Source organism: Vulpes vulpes, chromosome 12 (assembly GCF_048418805.1).
Source record: "Vulpes vulpes isolate BD-2025 chromosome 12, VulVul3, whole genome shotgun sequence".
NCBI classification, from domain to species: Eukaryota; Metazoa; Chordata; class Mammalia; order Carnivora; family Canidae; genus Vulpes; species Vulpes vulpes.
Genome location: NC_132791.1, coordinates 4,039,427 through 4,058,027, shown reverse-complemented (window position 1 = coordinate 4,058,027; position 18,601 = coordinate 4,039,427). Strand labels below are relative to the sequence as shown.

The following is an 18,601-nucleotide window of genomic DNA, read 5'->3' as shown; positions in this document are numbered from 1 at the left end:
CTCTTCTTCTCTGAGTATTTCTGTTGATAAACCCTAATCTTGTTAAGATCATTTTTTCCATCCCATTTTCTGCCAACCTCTCCAACTGTATTTTCAACTCCTGGAGTTGGTACCATGTCACCCACTCCTGTCTCCTGCTCCCCCCCTCCCCATCTGCTTCAGCGTCTAGCACAGTGCTAGGGATGTAGTTGAGACTTCATCAAAGAGGGAGACTGTAGAACTCTGAATGGCTAGACTGACATTCATGATCTAGTTTAGAGCCTCTGAAATCCTTCTGAGGAATTCTATGGATCCCAAGAAGCACCTCAACAGATGGTTGCAGAGGGCAGGAGGGAAACTGGGTAGATGAAACCCAAGACCCACATCTCAGCTTCAAATAGAGGAGTTCCACTTGTATCTCTTTTTATAGACTGGCCTTCTATATAGGACTTCATAAAAAGAGAATGGCTATGGCTATATCAAAAAGCAAAGTGATTTGTACAACCTGGAGAGTTCCATTTACATCACAGACCATATGAATGGTGTTCTCAGACTTGTGTAATGCATAATCTGAGTGGCAAACAGGGTGGCCTGTAGGAAGGGACAGAATTTGGTCGAGACATCAGCTTCTTCCAATCCTGGTAAACTTAAGGTGTGCTCCTGCCTCAGTGGAGACAAGAGCCCTGGGCACTAAGGACTAAGAAAAAGTAGGGTTATCTCCTACTCTAGCTCTCAGCTTGCAGTGACATGCAGCTGATCTGGAAATGGGCTTGCCAATTAGAAATACAAATAAATGCAGCCTTCATTCATTACTCTCTGGGCCCTCGGGCCTGGGATCTGGGCTCCACCTTTTCTGTCTGGCTGTCAACAAATGCTTATGAGCATCAGATCAAAGGCTCTGAGGGAGGAAGACAAGGAAAATTCCAGCTAACCAATCCTTCAGAGGGATTAAAGAAGGGTAGTTACAAGATAAACAAAACAAAGCTGTGAAGAAGGCATCTCAGCATCTGGGCAGACAGAGACACTCTTATACACAGACAAGTTGAAAGAAGATGATGATGATGACTTTTGGAAGTGCAGGCCAGAGGACTAGTTTTGGAGAAGGGTGACTTCAAACTTGGGAGAGAATAACCATTGAGGAGAGAGGGTTAGAGGACAGCCAGAGCTACAAGACATTAGGGGGGTTATCTCACACTCTGACCCAGAGGTCAGTAAACTAAGTGGTCTATGGGGCAAAGCTAGCTCTCTCTCTCTCTCTCTTTTGTAAATAAAGTTTTATTGGAACACAGGCACCTTCATTCATTGATGTGTTATGTATGGCTGGGCACACACAAGGGCACAATCGAGTAGTTTCAACAAAGATGCTATGACCCACAGAGACTAAAATATTTACTATCTGCTCCTTTACAGAATAAGTTTGGGTACCTTGGCTCTAGTCCTAGGTAATCGTGGGGAACCTGAGTCTCAGAAGGAGACTCTATCTTTGGTCAGTGTGGTAGTGTAATGAATTAAAGTAAAAACACTGGAATCAATTAGGCGATCATACATGTAAACTGTGAATCTCCAATGAGGAAAACATAGAGGGGGGCATCCTTTCTCCATAAAACATCTTTCAAAAACTATTGAAAAAGCACGCCTTTGAAAAATGTTAATCTGGTACAACCCTCCCATTTTACACAAGGGGGAACTGTGTCCCAAAGAAAGACTTTCCAAGGTCATATGGTGAGTTAGTGTTCCTTTCATCACATGATCCCAGTCTCTTCCATTAACCAATTTGTCACTTAAATGACTATTTTAATCTCATATTTTAAAACATAGATGGCCTACACCTCACAGCATCTTACCATATGCACATAATTTAATTGGAAATGAAATGTGGTGCTGGAAGTAAAAATGCCCTTGATTAAATGAACACACATAGACACTGGGCTAAAGATGTAACTAACCGTTTAACAACAAAACAAGTTATAGATCTCTGCTGGTCTGTTTTTTTTCCAATATATTTTTTTTAAATCTATCAATCCAACTGGTGAGTTAGAAGCCCAGAGTCTAGGCTGACAACTGCATTGCAGTAGCAATATAGAATTCATAGCTGAACTTAAGGGCTGGTTTTAAAAAGAGGGCACTTGAGCATCCCATGGTCCCATCCCATTGCTCAACAAATGAAGAACCAGAGACTTTAACAGAGAAAGAGATTTACATCTGTATTGTGTGCACATTTATTAACAATTATCTTTTTTTTTTTTTTGTAAAGATTTTATCGTGCTTAAATTACGATCTGGATGAGAGTTACAACAGGGAAGACCATTAACCATCCCATTAATTATTCCTCTGTAGACATTATGATTATTGTGAAAGCTAATTATTTCTGATCCAACCTTACTCTGTGGCTAAAGTCATCTTTAGTTCAAATGCCAGTTCTTCAGAAAAGCCTTCCTTGACTTCCATCCTCATGCCACCAATCTATACAGGGCTTCATATGAAAGATTCTCGTAGCATCCTGTTCCATCCATCATCTCTTCCCAGACTGTAAACTCCATGAGGACAAAGACAGTATCAATTTTCCCTATGTCCATATCCACTTTACATATAACCTGGAACATGTTAGGCTTACAGTAATAGTTTTGATACAAATTTGCTGGGTATTATCTATATTGACCCAAAGTGCTGTGCTAGCTTATCAGAGCATTGATAAGTCTAAGAGTCAAGATTTATGAATTTCAAGACCGACAATTAACTGGTGGCTTGTAATCAAGTGCCAACGCTTCCCAAAGTGAAAAATTAGCTTCCTCAATTGGAAGGTTTACAGATGAATAGCTGATCAATTTGCCAGTTGTTCTGACCTCCTCTGGGTTTTCACATAGGCCCTTCCATTGAGAGGATGGGAGAGCTCAGTTAAAACAGGCTGTCTTTAACAGGCAAGGATAAAGAGCATTTTTGAAGAGACGTATCCTCTGTTCACATTTCCCATCCCTCTGAACAATGCTTCCAAAATAGGATCATGTCTGGTTTTAAGCCCAATTCAGTTCCAATGACACTACAACCCATTCATTTGAGAACCTGCCAACTGAACTCTCTTTTTTCTCTTCCCAAATTCCTGCTGGGTATTATTTTGTTGCCACCAAAAAAAAAAAAAAAAAAAAAAAAAGGCAGCCTCAGTTGAAGTGACAACTCCTTGTTGGGAGGGCAGCCAGGGCTTTTCGGCAGGAGGTGATGGCACTGCTTGCCCTCATCCAGAAAACAAAACAAAGGCAGCAGACTAAGGGCTCCTGGGAGAGCCAAAGCTGTGCGAATGTTTGTTCAATATTCGGCAACAGCGCAGGGCGCTGCCTCCCAAGTCAGACAGGCTTGCTTTGGCAATAGGCTTGCACTTGAAGCATTTAAAGGCTCCACGGGGACCAGAGGGGCTCAAATTAGAAACGTTAAGGGTGGGGGAAAGAGGGTGAGACTTTTATATCATAAAGAATGGCCTTTATTACAGCAATGGCCTCCCAGGAATTGCTGAAATGGGATCATTTCTTAGGCGGAGTTACTGTCTCCTGTTGGAGGAAAGCAATTGCTCTGAGGTCTGCCTCAAGGACCCACACAAATTTATCCTTAACAGAGGGAAAGTAGCCAGCCAAAAGGCCGTCAGCAAGGCCTGTGCTTCTGCACTGTGCAATCCAAACTTCCCAGTCTCCCAGTCAAGGTCCTGCATCTTTGGGGTGCCCTTCATAAGTCATGGTACCCACCTGACTGAGTTCTTGTGAGGATCAAACACGGTGCCTAGCAAAGGTTAAGCACTCAATCCTTTCTAGTTGTTGTTGCTGCTAATGCTGTGGTTGTTATAATTCTCAGTGCTGCTGTTGTAACAGGATGTTACAATTGAAATTTCCATTGAGGCACCAAGATAGAATAGAGATGAAATCCCCAAACCAAGCCCCAATATGCAGAACGTACAAAGGAGATGAATCCTAACTCGTTTCATAACTTCAGAAACCTCAGCCAGTACAAGGAAATAAAACAAGGTCAGAAAGTAGGCAGGAGGGATTTAGGAGAGATTTGTTTGAGACAGGCTGTTACCTAATGTTTAGAGTTTCCAGCGCCCCAGGTGAGACATGTAGAGCATGCTACCTTCTAATCCTGTTCTGTAAGAAGAAGCCTCAAGAGTGCCTCTTGGAGACACCGAACTCTGGGAAATGAACAAGGGGTAGTGGAAAGGGAGGTGGGCGGGGAGTTGGGGTGACCTGGTGATGGGCACTGAGGGGGGCACTTGGTGGGATGAGCACTGGGTGTTATGCTAAATGTTGGCAAATTGAACTCCAATAAAAAAAAAAAAGAGAGTGCCTCTTGGAGAACTTGCTGTGTGTTCCCCACCGCTGAGGAGATGGTGGACTAGGGTCCTATTCCACCTGCAAAAGCTCTAGTGGCCTGTGGCAGCAGAACAGGGGAAGCTGTATGGTGTGAAAAACGCTCCAGTGTTTTCCTTGGACCAGGTGTGAGTCACACAGGAAAAAGAGGCAGCTAGAACACTTCCAGTCCTACCCAAAAGGAATTCTAACAAACATTTAGGGGTGCCCCCCACTGAAAATCCCTATGTGGCAGGCCCCCAGAGAAACATAGGTGGAAGGGGATCGATCGCTGGCAACCAGGCAAGGAGAAACTGCAACATCCTAAGCCTTGGGAAGAGCCTTTGAAAAGCCCCCCACTTTTGGCTAGCTTTAAAAACTGGCAGGAGTGGAAAACAAAGACAGATATAAGGGGACCACAGCAAGGATGACCTTCCTAATCCTTACCACTTCTCCCTCCCTCTGCTTTATAACGGAGGGAGAGGAAAAAAGAAATGCAAGGTAGAAAAACAGAATTAAGGGCAATCTTGTCCCACCCTCTTCATGCCCCACCACTGGGGAGGGCGAGGAGACTTGACTTGTCAGATTTAGAGATATGATTAAAATTCTTGGACTGGACATAATTCCTGGCTGGAAACGATGTTAGCAAGTGACAATGTCTATCACGGTCTAGTCCATAAAAGTGAAAATAGATTAGATGTGCCCTGCTAACCTCATCATCTAGGAGCAGAGGAAGATTACCCCACTGAATACATTAAGAAGGATCATGGGAATCAACTCAGATGTATACTTTCACATGTACATAGATTCACCAACCAACTCACATGCATATTCTTGAACACATAAATTCACGGTGATTACTTTCAATTTGTATCATCAACTGAAACATTTACATCACCATCATAGTGCTTATCACGTTTTTAATTTTACTTAATGTGCTAGTTCAATGAATGTCTGCCCCTCCCCAACTAAACTGTGAGCTCCATTAAAGGGAGGACCATGGCCTGTTTTAGTGATCATCTGCACCCCAGCACAGAGTTCACTATCTAACGTAGTGTCGATGGTTTGCAGGTACGTATCTGAATAAAGGAACAGATGAACATGAGCCTCTTTCCCTCTAATCCATTCCATTCCCATAACACTCATGAGACTTCAAACTCAACATCTCAGTTTATCACCATAGCCCCAAAGGCAGATGGTCTTAACCTTACTTTATTGACGTACAAATGATAGCTTGCAGCACCAAGTCTCACTCTTGCACAGTGAGTTGTCTCCTTTGCAGGGACTCGGGCCTTCTCTGTTCCTGTCACTCCCAGACAACACTTGCAGGCTCCCTCACCCCTTTTCCGTGGGCTAAGGCATCTCAGGGGCAATAGGCATTTTAAAGGTCAAGTCAGGAATCCCGTGTAATGTTTCATTCACCACCAAACCATCCTCTAACTTCTTTTTGGAAACTTCTAATGATATAAAACTCATTACGTCTTTAGGCCTCCAGTTCCATTATGGGACAGCTCTGTTAAATCTAGGCAGCTTCCCATCCCGAAACAGCAGTAGTCGTCCTAAGCATCAGATGCAGCCCTGTAGTTACAGATTTGTTGCTATTTGGACACCCTCGCTGCGGTACTCCAGCCTGCCCACTACCTGCCAGGTCATGCTAAGATTAACCAACTAACTAGGGGAGCTCCTGACCCCAGGAATTGTGGGGGCATTCTGAGGTGGCTTCTGATGAGGTTTATGTGTCTCAGTAAAAGATAAGCATGCATGGGTGTGCGCCTGCACCCGTGAGGACATATCTACAAAACGGAAGGAAAGGCCTCAGTGAAGACTCTAAAAAGAAGACAGGTCTACAAAACTGCCAAATCCTGGGATGACTAATCTCCTGATCTAACCTAATTCACAGCTTCTTCCCAAAATACACAAGTAATAAGCCCAATTGCAGAGGGGCAGCCACAGCACAGTGACTTGCCTGGGTTTGAATCCACCTCTTCCATTTTCGGGTGGGTGACCTCGGACAGGTCACTTAACCTCTCAGAGGCTCCATTTTCTCATGTGTAAAAATGTTGATAACGTTGGTACCTACATCTTGGGATATTTGGTGGATCAATGAGAAACAGAACCCAATGAGGAATTTACAAATTCTAGGGTGTCCAGAGCATCATCAGAGTCATTTGTTCCAGCCCTTGGTCTTTACCTCAGCATTACTCAGTTCTCGTGCGAGTCTGGATCTGCAAAAATCTTCCCTTGTTATCTGCTAGCGATTTAACCACTGTGTCAGGAATTTCTGTTTAAACCACCCACTTCCTACCTAGGGGAACACAGTAGACAAAGGTAGATGATTCAGTAGACGAAGGTAGAATTGAAAACTTAAGTCCAAAGTTACTGAGTTAAGAACACCTGATTCAGGATCCTTCTGGGCAAGTCACTACCTCTCCAACCTTGGTTTCCTCATTTGTAAAATGGGGAGACTAATTCCTCATTAATTGTTCAGAGTGTCAGATAGGAGATGCAGCTCGAGCTGATTTAGACCTATCATCTCATATGGTTCTCGTTATCACACTACGAAGTAGGAATCATTGCCCCCTTTTACAGATGAGGAGACTGAGGCTCAGCGTGATGTACTATAACCTTATAAGTGATAGTATAACCTTACTTATTCTGAGTGAAAGCAGTTAAATCTCCGAGGGAGCAGTTAAATATAAGGAAAGCCATATTCTCTGCACGGCAGGGAGTGGGACCCCTGGACACTGCCCAGTATCCCACAGCAGTGGCTAATACCATTTGTTGGTTTGTTTGCAAATTAGGATTCTTCACATTTATTTTTTTAAGTGCTAAAATACCTGCACGGCTCTGCTGTGCTATTTGTCCTAAAGAAAGTAATGGGCACAGTGAAGAATCCCAGTATAGTTGAGAGGACCCAAAAGTGGGCCTTCCCACAGACAAAGGTGTACCCAGGCTCCCTCGCCCCCTTCCAGACTTTTATCCCTCTTATTGTTAAGGTTAACAGTCAGCATAGAAGCTCATCATGTATTCCTGACTCTAGTGAGCTAAGGTGGGCTGTGGCCAGACAGGGGAAGCTGGAAAAAAAAAAAAAAAAAAAAAAAAAAGCCATGTGTGATCGCCTGCTGCCCTCTAGTGCCTGCTTAAGATGATTGCTCTTGGGAAAAATTTTGCTTTATGCCAATGATTACTGTGCGCAAAGCAACTTCCTAGGTTCTGAGGACAGCAGGTATGACAGTAAAGACTTGGCCATGATAAAAGATAAAAGGAAGCCTAGTGTAATGACTATGAGGGTTACCAACAAGACTTTGCTTAGAAGGCCTATTCAGTGCCAGGTTTGGAGCTAGGCATTGGTGGGGGGCCAGAGGGGTGAAATTATGAGCAATGATTTGTTCCAATCCTAGTGATACCCAAGTGTAGAGCTGTGATTGAGCGTATCAGCGAGGAAGGAAACACCAGAAGAGGAGAGGGGAGAGACTGGAGATAAGGCAGAGAGAAAAGATAATCAGTGGGGTGGGATCCTCCAGGAATCAAGTAGAAATGAACTCCCAGGTAACACTGGGAAGGATGTGGTCTGAATTTAAGACCAATCTAAGGCAGAATCTGATCATGAGACCAGGGCGTCTGAGTACATCTCTACAAGTTGTGTACTGCACGATGGTGACAAGGCAAGGGGGCAAGTGGGCAGCCTCAGCCCCACTGGTCATGCTCATGCCCACAGGATTGACTCCAAATGGAAGAGTCTTATTTCCTAATTTACACAAAAGCTAACTTATGGGCTAGCGGAGGCCCTGCATAAAACCATGCACAAGCTGAGACTCTGATAAGCTCTATTATGTGTAAAGTAAGGCTAGTATCCCTGACAACACAAAGTTCTTAGAATTTGAGATAATGTAATGCCCATGCCAGCCAAGAAATTTCAGTTCTTTCTGTAATTATAACAACCAAGGTTTTTTTTTTATTATTATTTTTTTAAATAGAGAAAGAAAGGTAGCAGGGAGAGGGGCAGAAGGAGAGACAGAGAATCCCAAGCAGAGTCCCAGCCCAGAGTGAAGCCTGACATGAGGCTCCATCTCACAACCCTGAGATCATGACCTGAACTGAAATCAAGAATGGGACACTTAACCGATTGAGCTACCAGGTGCCTCAATCTAGCTTTATTTTTAAGATGTGATGGGATAAGTCCTTGAAAAAGGGAAATGCTGGAAAGGGAATTTGTATTTCCTGAGCTCCTAGTCTTCTTTGTCAAGTACAAGACATTATGAATCTCACTGTCTCCTCATAAACAAACAGTGCTTTGAACTAGGAGTATTACAATTTTTATAATTATATCTTACATGTGAAGAAACAGAGGTTCTGGAAGGTGAAAGACTGAAGCCAAAGTCCGTTAGGTATTCAGGATAAATACAAAGCCCGTTTTCTGTCCTATGGATCACAGAAGTATCGTTAATAGGAGGCCTGCCTTCCTCTACTGGAATCCCATTCTCCCTCTTTCTTCAAAAGTCTGCTTAGAATTGATCTCCTCAAGGAAGTATTCCAAGGTTAGTTCTTCCTCAATTCCTTTCTTCTTCTTCCAGTAGCTTCTTAGCCTAGGGGTCAAGGATGAAATGCTCAGAGGGAATCATTCCAGAACAGGGCTTAGGGAATTGGAGGTCTCGGGGATGCTAATAAACTGCTTCAAATGGAGACTCCCAGATCATCCTGCTTGGGCATGATCCTGACACAGTACAGCAAGCCAACAAGGCACACCAGGCCACCCTGGGGCCAGTGGGAGGTTGCCAGATTTGATCATCAAGGAGGGTGGGGCCCTAGGTGGAGTCAGTTGGAGGCTTTGGTGTGAAGAGCTATCAGAAAACAAACTTCTACTCTCTGGCCAGTTCCTAGGAGGCTCCAGTCTTGTTGTCACCCTTCTAACTCTTTCTTTCCACTGAAATCTTAATACTCCGGTTAAAAGATCATCTTTAAACATGCCAACAGGCAATACTTTGGGAGAACAGATTCAAAGTGAGTTACTTCTCCAATTAGCATCCCTCCTCCCTTTAGCTGTGCTGCTAGGGGTAGAGAGAGGGACTAATGCGTCCACCCATCAAAAAAATAAAATAAAATAAAATAAAATAAAATAAAATAAAATAAAATAAAATAAAATAAAATAAAAATAAAGGACTAAGACCCATGAGGGACTCCCTGCCTTATTGCTGAGGAAATCAGTAAAATTAATATTAATGATAGCTATGATTTTACGGGTCAGGTGTTCTGCTATTTGCTTTGCATACACTGTCTCCTGTGGTCTGAACAAACCCTAGCAATAGTGAGGAGCAGGTTTCCTTATCGTTACTTATTTATTCATTCATTCATGCATGCATGCATTTGTTTTAAGTGTTCTAATACAGGGCTTCAACTCACAACCCAGAGATCTGAACTCAAGAGTCTGATTCTTAACCCATGCACCCTCCCTTACCACATTTTAAGGATGAAGAAATGGAAGCTCACAGAAGTGAAATCAGGGGTTGGGATGAACTGGACCTCATGCCATTCGGACCTGTTCTACTTCTAAGCACTTTTCCAGTATCTTAAGCTCCAATCTGCTAGACTACTGACAATTCAGAGCTAGACAGTTATAAATTCTGAACATTTAAAGTGCAATTTCTGTTACTTCTGCCCATTACATCATAGTGATTAGCAATAAAAACCTTAAAATAAGAATCTATGGACAATCAATAGGTAATTGGTTGAAAAATTATGGTGCATCTACACAGTGGAGTCTCTATTTAAAAAGAAATTAGGACAATCTTTATGTGTAATACAGTAATCACAAATGTATTTTATTAAATGGAAAAAGCTGTGTGCAGAGCAATGTTATAGTGCTTTCCTTTGTAGAAGAAAGGAATATATATATACACATATATATACACACACACTATATATAAAGATTTCTATATAATGTACATATGATCTATATATCAGGTAGATAGAATTTTTCACTAAGCAACACTAAAACAATTAACCAAAAGTAAAAAAAAAAAAAAAAAAAAAAAAAAGTTGACCACAGAGGGAGCAAGGAAATAGGGTCAAGGAGACAAGGACAGAAGCCAAAGCTGTTTGAGTGTGTCTTCTTTGTAAGTTTTAGTTTGGAATCACATAAAACTATTATGTATTTTTTTAATCAAAAAAGACAGAAACAATCTGTAAGTTATATGTAAACTGAAAAAACCTAGCTATATATCAATATGTTGGCATAACCACAGAGAGAAAATAATTATTTTAAGTGGCTTTAAAATGCAAATGCAATATTTTGATTGTATATGTGCAGTGAGAAATATTCCAAAGGAAAAAAATGTGCAAATAAATCTTAAATTAAATATAAAGGATTTATTGCTAGCTGTAATATTGGTATGGTTATTTTGAAACTATTAGGTATAGATTGTGGGCTTTGGAAATAAGCCATTCCCTTACCATCATTAGGAACTAACATTATAAGTATAAGAGGTAATCACTTCAGGTATAAAATCAAAAAAGGTGAGAAAAATTCTGTACACTGAAATGTCAACCAGAAATAAACTTATAGTTCATTTTTATCTTTTAAAAAATAGACATTTCATAGTGTTCTCCACTGAAAAGACCTAGAAATAATGGTAACCTAATAGCCATAATTTTCTTAATGCCTAGACTCTTGTTTTGAAATACCATATCCTGCTAAAAGAAACAAAAGATTCTTGGAAAAATTCCTTATTCCAACTCTGAAATAGGTATGGTGCAAGCTGAGCCTGGGACATCTTGCTGTGCCAAAAAGAGAGATCTGCCAACGACTAATGTGGTCATTTCAAAAGGACATAGAAGCCAATCTAGAGGGGCTCACACTGGCCTAACATTGAATAAACTGAACATCAAAGAGAATAATGGCTGCGATTGATTGAAATAGATCAAATAAATAAGTTTCCTGTAATTCACAATGTACTTCAAACCAATACCAAAGCCAAAACTACAACCAAAAAGCAAACAAAGCCCACTGATCACCACTGGGGACAGCTAGGAAACTAGATCATTATCTGAAAATTGATAAAAGAATCAAGTATTAATCAAGCTTTAATCCTATGACCTGGATTTCAGGGTAACTACCTTTTCTTTAGGGCAATGTTGCAGGGAGAAAGAATGAAAGAATTAAAAAAAAATGCCATCTTGCAAACTCTAATAAAACAAGAGATCTAGACAGCTATCATCAATGAAGCCTAAGACCATTCGGAGAAAGGCTGATGGGAAAATGTCTAATCAGTGATCAGACTTATACCACCTGACCTGCTGATCAAACCTGGTATCACTGAAAGTAGTAAACCAGACAATGAAGCACCTTTGATAAGGTGCCAGAGGAAGCACACAGTGGCCTGTGTGCTGATGTTCATTGGGCCTGTGGATAAGATTCAAAGGTCTGTGACTTGTATAGGGGAAAAAATACACCTTTAAGTATCCTGTAAAAGCAATTCAGCATTTCCCTAAATTATGAATGCAGGCAACAAACTATAGTAGTGTATGATTTCCTATGACTTTGACACAAATTCACATGTATTTTTATCACATTACAGTTATTACAAATATTTCTAAATACTTACATTCAATACTACTTAGCAATTATAACAGTTAATAGACTCTCCACTAGATCTGGTCATTAATAAAGTAGTACATATCTTACACTACAGATATGTTTCTTCAATATTTTGATAACTATATCTTAATGCAATTTCTTTCTTCAGTAGTCTCCATGAATTTAATTTTATGAATTTTAAAACATTATTCTGATATAAGTGGGTCTATAGTCTTCATCATAATACAAGATAGGTCCATGGGACCAAAAAAAAAAAAAAAAAGAAAGAAAAGAAATGAATCCCTAGGAAAAAGAACAAATTAACACAAAGAGGGAGCCATTACCTAAATCTGCGAAGTAGACAATTCTAAAGAACATATGAGTCAATGTCTTCAAAAAACAATGGCATGGGTGTAATAGGTGTGATTATTAACAGACCAAAGAACACCTAATATGACATGTAGACATTTTGATCCTTATTTAAAGATACCTACTAAAAAAACAGATATATTTTGAAGCAGTTGAGGATGTTCGAATATGAACTGCTAGATGTGATAATGATGCTGAGAGATTATGCTGAAAAATAATTGTCTGTTAGAGATGCATTCTGAGGTATTTAAAGGAGGAATGATAGGATATCTGGGATTTACTTTAAAAGACTTCAGCAACAAAAAACAAATTGGGGGTGAGGGACAGCTGAAACAAAATCAGCAAACTATTGACAACAATTATTGCAGGGTGATGGGCGCACAGGGATCCACTCTACCATTTTCTCTCCTTGCATGTGTACTTTTCTCAATAAAACACAGAGAAAAAGAGGGCTGCCAGAGGATTACACAAAATCGGTAAAGGCAATTATTGCTGGGGAGTAGAATGAGGAGTAATTTTTCACATCTACAGTATGAACTGTTTAGATGGTCTCTTCTAAGTGCATTTTTACTTGTATTATGTTTAAATTTCTCTTTTAAATAGCAATTAGAGGTTCCTACTTTTGTAAGAATAAATTAGAATAATGGTTAGCAGTGACATGAGATGGGGGAAGAGTTTGGGGAAAGGAGACTGTCTCTTTGTCTACTGCCACCCAGTCTTGCCGATATGGATCTATGAAGTGGACCATGGTAGACACCATAAAGAGAAAGGTGAAAGAAATCCCGGAGCTCTGATAACAGGAAATATGCAACGGGGTTGAGATGTGGGACTTTGTAGAAATAAGGCCCATGGGAAATTTTTCAGCAACCCTCACTTAACATTGGGTTGAGTTGAGGTTGATGGTGCTACACAGGGAATGTTCTCTGGGCAAGCCTTCAAATGCTACGGACATTTATCAAGCTCCGACTCAGTCAGTGTTTGATTACTGCCGACCTTGGACTATACGCACTAGTTGAAACTATTAGAAAGTGGATCTGGCCAATGCACAGAAATGTGTATGATATTAAAATAAGGTTTCAAAACTCTGAACCAGCTGTCTCCATATCAGTTCAAGAAAATTAAAAAAAAAAAAAATTCCTCCCCGCACAATAACATGTATGCAGCCTTATTTGTGATGGTTAAATGCTCAACAAAGGCCTGTCAATCTGACAATGTTTCATGTAGCCAGTTTGACTATGAAGACTGGGGGAAAAACTGATCTCAAACATTTTCCTATATTAAGTAAATAGAAAAACTTGTATTTATTAGAAAAACATTTGTTGGATACCCAACTTGGTCATAAGTATGCATGGATATATTAAAGGAGAACCATGTAAATGTTTACACTTAGATGATTATAACCAACATAATGGTTATATTAAAGTGATGGAGAAAGTTGACTCCTTTTCTATGCTTTTTTATGCCATATATTTAAATTGAATTCAAATATGTATTGAACATTACCATGTCCTGAGGGAAGGTCAGACTAAGAAATGCACGAGTATTGAGTATGGCGTATGTAGATCAGAGTCAGTTTCGGCAGAAAGTAGACTAATGGCAGATAGAGAGATGGTGGATAGAGGGATACATAAACAGGATAAGAGATTGAAGAAGGAGAAAAGGAAGAGTGGAAGACAAAAGGCAGGTGGGAGCGATGGAGCCTCTAAAATGGTCTGGAGTGATCTGCATGGCCTATTAGAATCTCTTCCACTTGAGTAACTTAATAATGAGTGCACTAAAGTAAACATCACTACATGTCGGGCAACATCCTAAAATGTAAATGCTTAACTTCCAGTATCTCATTTTGAGTAACTTGCCTTCAACCAATAGAACATAGCAATAAGGGATATCACTGCTGTGATTAGGTTACAAAACACTGTGACTTCTGCTTTGCTCAGACTCTCTCTTGCTTTGATGAAACAGGCTCTCAGGGAGTGGATCACATGTCAGGGAACCACTGGAAGTCTCTAGCCAAAAGGCAGCAAGAAACGGAGGCCATCGGTCCAAAAACCCTTAAAGAGCCGAATCCTGCCATCAACTATGTAAATGATCTTGGAAATGGATCCTTTCCCCGTCAAACTTCCAGCTCTGGCTGACAGCTAATTGGAGTCCTACGAGAAACCATGAAGTAGAGGATCCACCTAAGCTGTGCTCAGATTCCTGACTCTCAGAGTCTGTGAAATAAGAAATGTATGTTGCTTTGTTGGTTTTGTTTCACGAACATAGGGGAAGGGAAGGAAGAAGTAGGATGAAAACAGAGAAGGAGGCAAACCATAAGAGACTCTTAGCTCTATGAAACAAACTGAAGGTTGCTGGAGGGGAGGAGGCTGGGTGGATGGGGTAACTGGGTGATGGGCATTAAGGAGGGCACTTAAAAAAAAAGATTTTACTTATTTATTCATGAGAGACACAGAGAGAGAGGCAGAGACACAGGCAGAGGGAGAAGCAGGCTTCCTGTGGGGAGCCAGATGTGGGACTCAGTTCCAGGACCCCAGGATCACGACCTGAGCCCAAGGCAGGTAGGTGCTCAACCACTGAGCCACCCAGGAGTCCCAAGGAGAGCACTGGGTGTTCTATGCAACTGATGAATCACTAAATTCTGCTCCTGAAACTGATAATATACCTTAACTAAATTAAGTTTAAATTAAAAAAAAAGAAAAGAAATGTGTGTTGTTTTAAACCACAACACTTTGGGGTAATTTATTATTCAGTTTAAACATAAGTAATAACGATAGACGGATATAATTTTATTATTTCATTTCATGGAAATTTTAGCGATTTTAAACCTCTAGACTTAAACAAACTTGGTTAGGAAGTATTGGTTTTAATTCCTTCCATTTTTCTCCCTTATACTCTATAAGCAAAAATTCCTCATCCGCCTCAGAATTCATTGCTAGCAAGAGGAAAAAAGGAAAAGATTTTGTCAAGAATAGTGTAAATCACGGTAATGATAATAATGACAAGAGCTAACATTCACAGAACACCCTCTACCAGGCAGTGCTCTGAAAACCTGAGCTCTGTTAAGTCATCCAAAATTCACAATATTCTTTTTCCTCTCATTTGGCAGAGGTAGAAAGTAACGTACAGCAAAGGCTAAGTGAATTCTCCAAGGTTCTACAGCTTGTCAGTTGCAACAAGTTACCAAGATTTGCTTCAAATCACCTTTTCATCTTTTCCTCACAATAACTTTCCAGGTCTTGGGTTTCTACAAGCCCTTTCCCTTCCTGCTACACAATTGTGGACTCAACAAGCAAACTAACTTCTTATTAATAATAATAAGTGCTTTAACATTAACATTACTACATGTCAGATAACATCCTAAAATGTGAAGGCTTAACTTCTAAGATCTCTCATTTGCCCCTGCCCCCAATCCTGTGAGTTAGCTCCTATTATTCTCATCTTTAAGAAAAAAGGGAGAGAGAGGTTAAACTAGAAATCTTAGGAAATGGAGAAAATAGTGTGTATCTCATAGGGTGATGCTATTGGTTGAACTGTGTCCCCCAAAAAGATAGGTTGACATCCTGTACATCAGAATGTGACTTTATTTGGAAATAGGATCCTTGTAGATGTAATTGGCTAAGATAACGGTCACACTTAATCTACTGTGACTGTTGCCCTTAAAAGAAAACACTGACACACCCATTGAGGAGAATGATGTGTGACGGTGGAGACACAGAGACAGAAACTGGCCACAAGGAGATAAGAGGCAGACACTGGAGTTGCTACCACAAGCCAAGGATGCCTGTAGCCAGCAGGAGCTGGAAAAGGAAAGGAAGGATCTTCCCTTAGAGACTTCAGAGAAACCTGGTCACACTGATACCTGGATCTCAGACATCTCGCCTCCAGAACTGCGAAAGAAATAAATTTCTCCTGTGTTAAGCCACCCACTTTGTGATACGTTGTTATGACAGTCCTAGGAAACCGATCCAGGTAGCGCTTAACGTTAAGTGGGGTAAAAAAAAAAAAAAAAAAAAAAAAAAAAAGGTTATGTTAAAATGCTGAATAAAGAGTATTTAAAGTACTCCACAAAGAGTATTTTTAAAAATGTCTATGTATGAGGAATGCTAATATTGTGCCAGAGTAGGCAAAGCCACGGAATTAAAATGAGTGACTTTTTCCCAGGGTATTTATTTTACTCTGAGATTTTTGTGGGAAGGGTAGTAATTAATTTAACTGGTAAGTAATTTTAAACACTAACAAAAAAAAAAAAAAAAAAAAAAGACAGTCAAACAAACTTTTTTTTTTTTCTTAAAGAGAAGAAAGGAGGGTCTTTCGTCATTGTTCTTTAAAGGCATGCTTGTTCGACATCCCCAGACCGTCAGAGGCACATCACCAGGCTCCTCTCTCGGAGTGGGGAAACACAGATATAAAAACACGATGAGTCCTGAATTGAGATGCTGGGTTCTGGGGGCTGGGAACTGTGGTTTTCAGCACACAGAGTGGTATCTCCCCATCCGATCTGAGGAGAGGGTGTAAGTAGGATCTTAAGCTCAGGAAGAAGCTATTTGACAGTAACCCTCCCAGCCTCCCAACCTGTAAGACAGGGACTTGCTAGAAGTACCCAGGGTCGCTGTCCAGAAAGGTTTCTTGCCAGTCTGGTGAAACCGGCCACTCTGGGTCTCCAACATGAAAGAAATTCAGGGCAGAAGGCGATTCCTGCTGTTCTCTGGCAGTGCTGCTCAGAAGAGCTCATTGCGTGTCACTGCCTTGACAGGCTCATGCTCCTTGGTCCTAGCGGCCGGGATTTGCCCCATATTCCTTCAGTTGCTAAACATCGTCATCTCTCCTCCTCTTTGGGTCCTTATAAACAAACCTTACTCAATAAAATAGATAACTGGTGTCATAAAATGTGAGTAGTCTTCAGATGGTGGTTCGGAGCAGGTCCGTGGGCCTACGTGGTCCAGGTACCTCAGCCCTCCCACTTCCTGGGAGGCTAAGGTAGCCGAGCTCTCTGGTCCTGCTGAGTCTGATTCCTCTCTGTAAGATGAGGCTACCAATATCTATTTGAATCATTACTGAGGGGATTAATTTTGACATGTGACACTATGAAGTGCATGGTATATTGCTGGTGTTCAAAAAAAATGGTCCCCTCTTACTTAATTGACCCCTTTGAGTTATCTTGTAGCTAGAATAAGCGGAAATCAGACAGGAAATGCAATTTCCTTCAAGTCACATTTCTGAGTCTGACTCACTCAGCAACTCTTCTGTGCTGGGCACTGTGCTAACAGAGGCAAGCATCCCTCCTCCCTTGGCCCTACAGGGTTCTGTTTGCACCCACTGGCTGGCTGCCAATTTTGAGCAAAATCTGCCCCAGGGCCCTTCAAGTCCCCAGCCCAGCTGGGCTCCCTCTTTAGCCCACTCCTGACTCAACTAATTCCTGGGTGATCTAGTCAAATCCTGGCTGGTCATGGACTGCAAATATATCCTTGAGGTCTAAATAGCCCCCAGAGGGACACCAGGGTGGCTCCGTGGTGGAGCACCTGCCTTTGGCTCAGGGTGTGACCCCAGGATCCTGGGATCCAGGCCCATATCGAGCTCCCCGCAGGGCGCCTGCTTCTCCCTCTGCCTGCGTCTCTGCCTCTTTCTGTGTGTCTCTCATGAATGAGTAAATAAAATCTTTTTAAATACTAAAAAATAAATAAATAGTCCCCAGAGTTCTTTCAAGCATCTGGAGCCCCCAGGCCTGTTCAAAGTATGTCATAAGTATATCAATTCAGACCCTCATTGTCCTTAATATCTGAAATGCTGGGTGCTGGGGGGCTTCTGGAATCAGCAATTAGAAAAGTGTTAAGAATCACAATTAAAAAAAAAATACGGGATCCGTGGGTGGCGCAGCGGTTTGGCGCCTGCCTTTGGCCCAGGGCGCGATCCTGGAGACCCAGGGATCGAATCCCACGTTGGGCTCCCGGTGCATGGAGCCTGCTTCTCCCTCTGCCTATGTCTCTGCCCCTCTCTCTCTCTGTGTGTGACTATCATAAATAAAGAAAAATTTTTAAAATAAATAAATAAATAAAAATACTGTTAAGTGCAAACCACTATGTATTCATAATCTTAGCTAATCATCATAGCAAACCTTATCATCTCCATTTAGAAATAAGGAAATGGGCCACTGAGAGGTGAAACAAGATAATCAGGGTGGATTCTCATCTAATCTTAGGGTCCCAGGCTGGGCTTTAGCCTCCAGGCCTTGCTGTGGAACCACCTGAGCGTGTGCTGCGTATCTAAACAGGGAGGTTATGGGAATTAAGGGACTGTGCATGGGAAGTACTTAGCCTCCGCTGCACACTAAGTGCTCAAAGAGGATAGTTTGGCT

General features: G+C 41.3%; 1 protein-coding gene across 5 annotated transcripts in view; it reads right to left on the bottom strand.

The window, feature by feature from the left end:
* Nucleotides 1–18,601, bottom strand: part of ASTN2 (astrotactin 2) — an 854,920-nt gene that overhangs the window by 185,711 nt on the left and 650,608 nt on the right. The gene's annotated exons all lie outside the window — the stretch shown is intronic.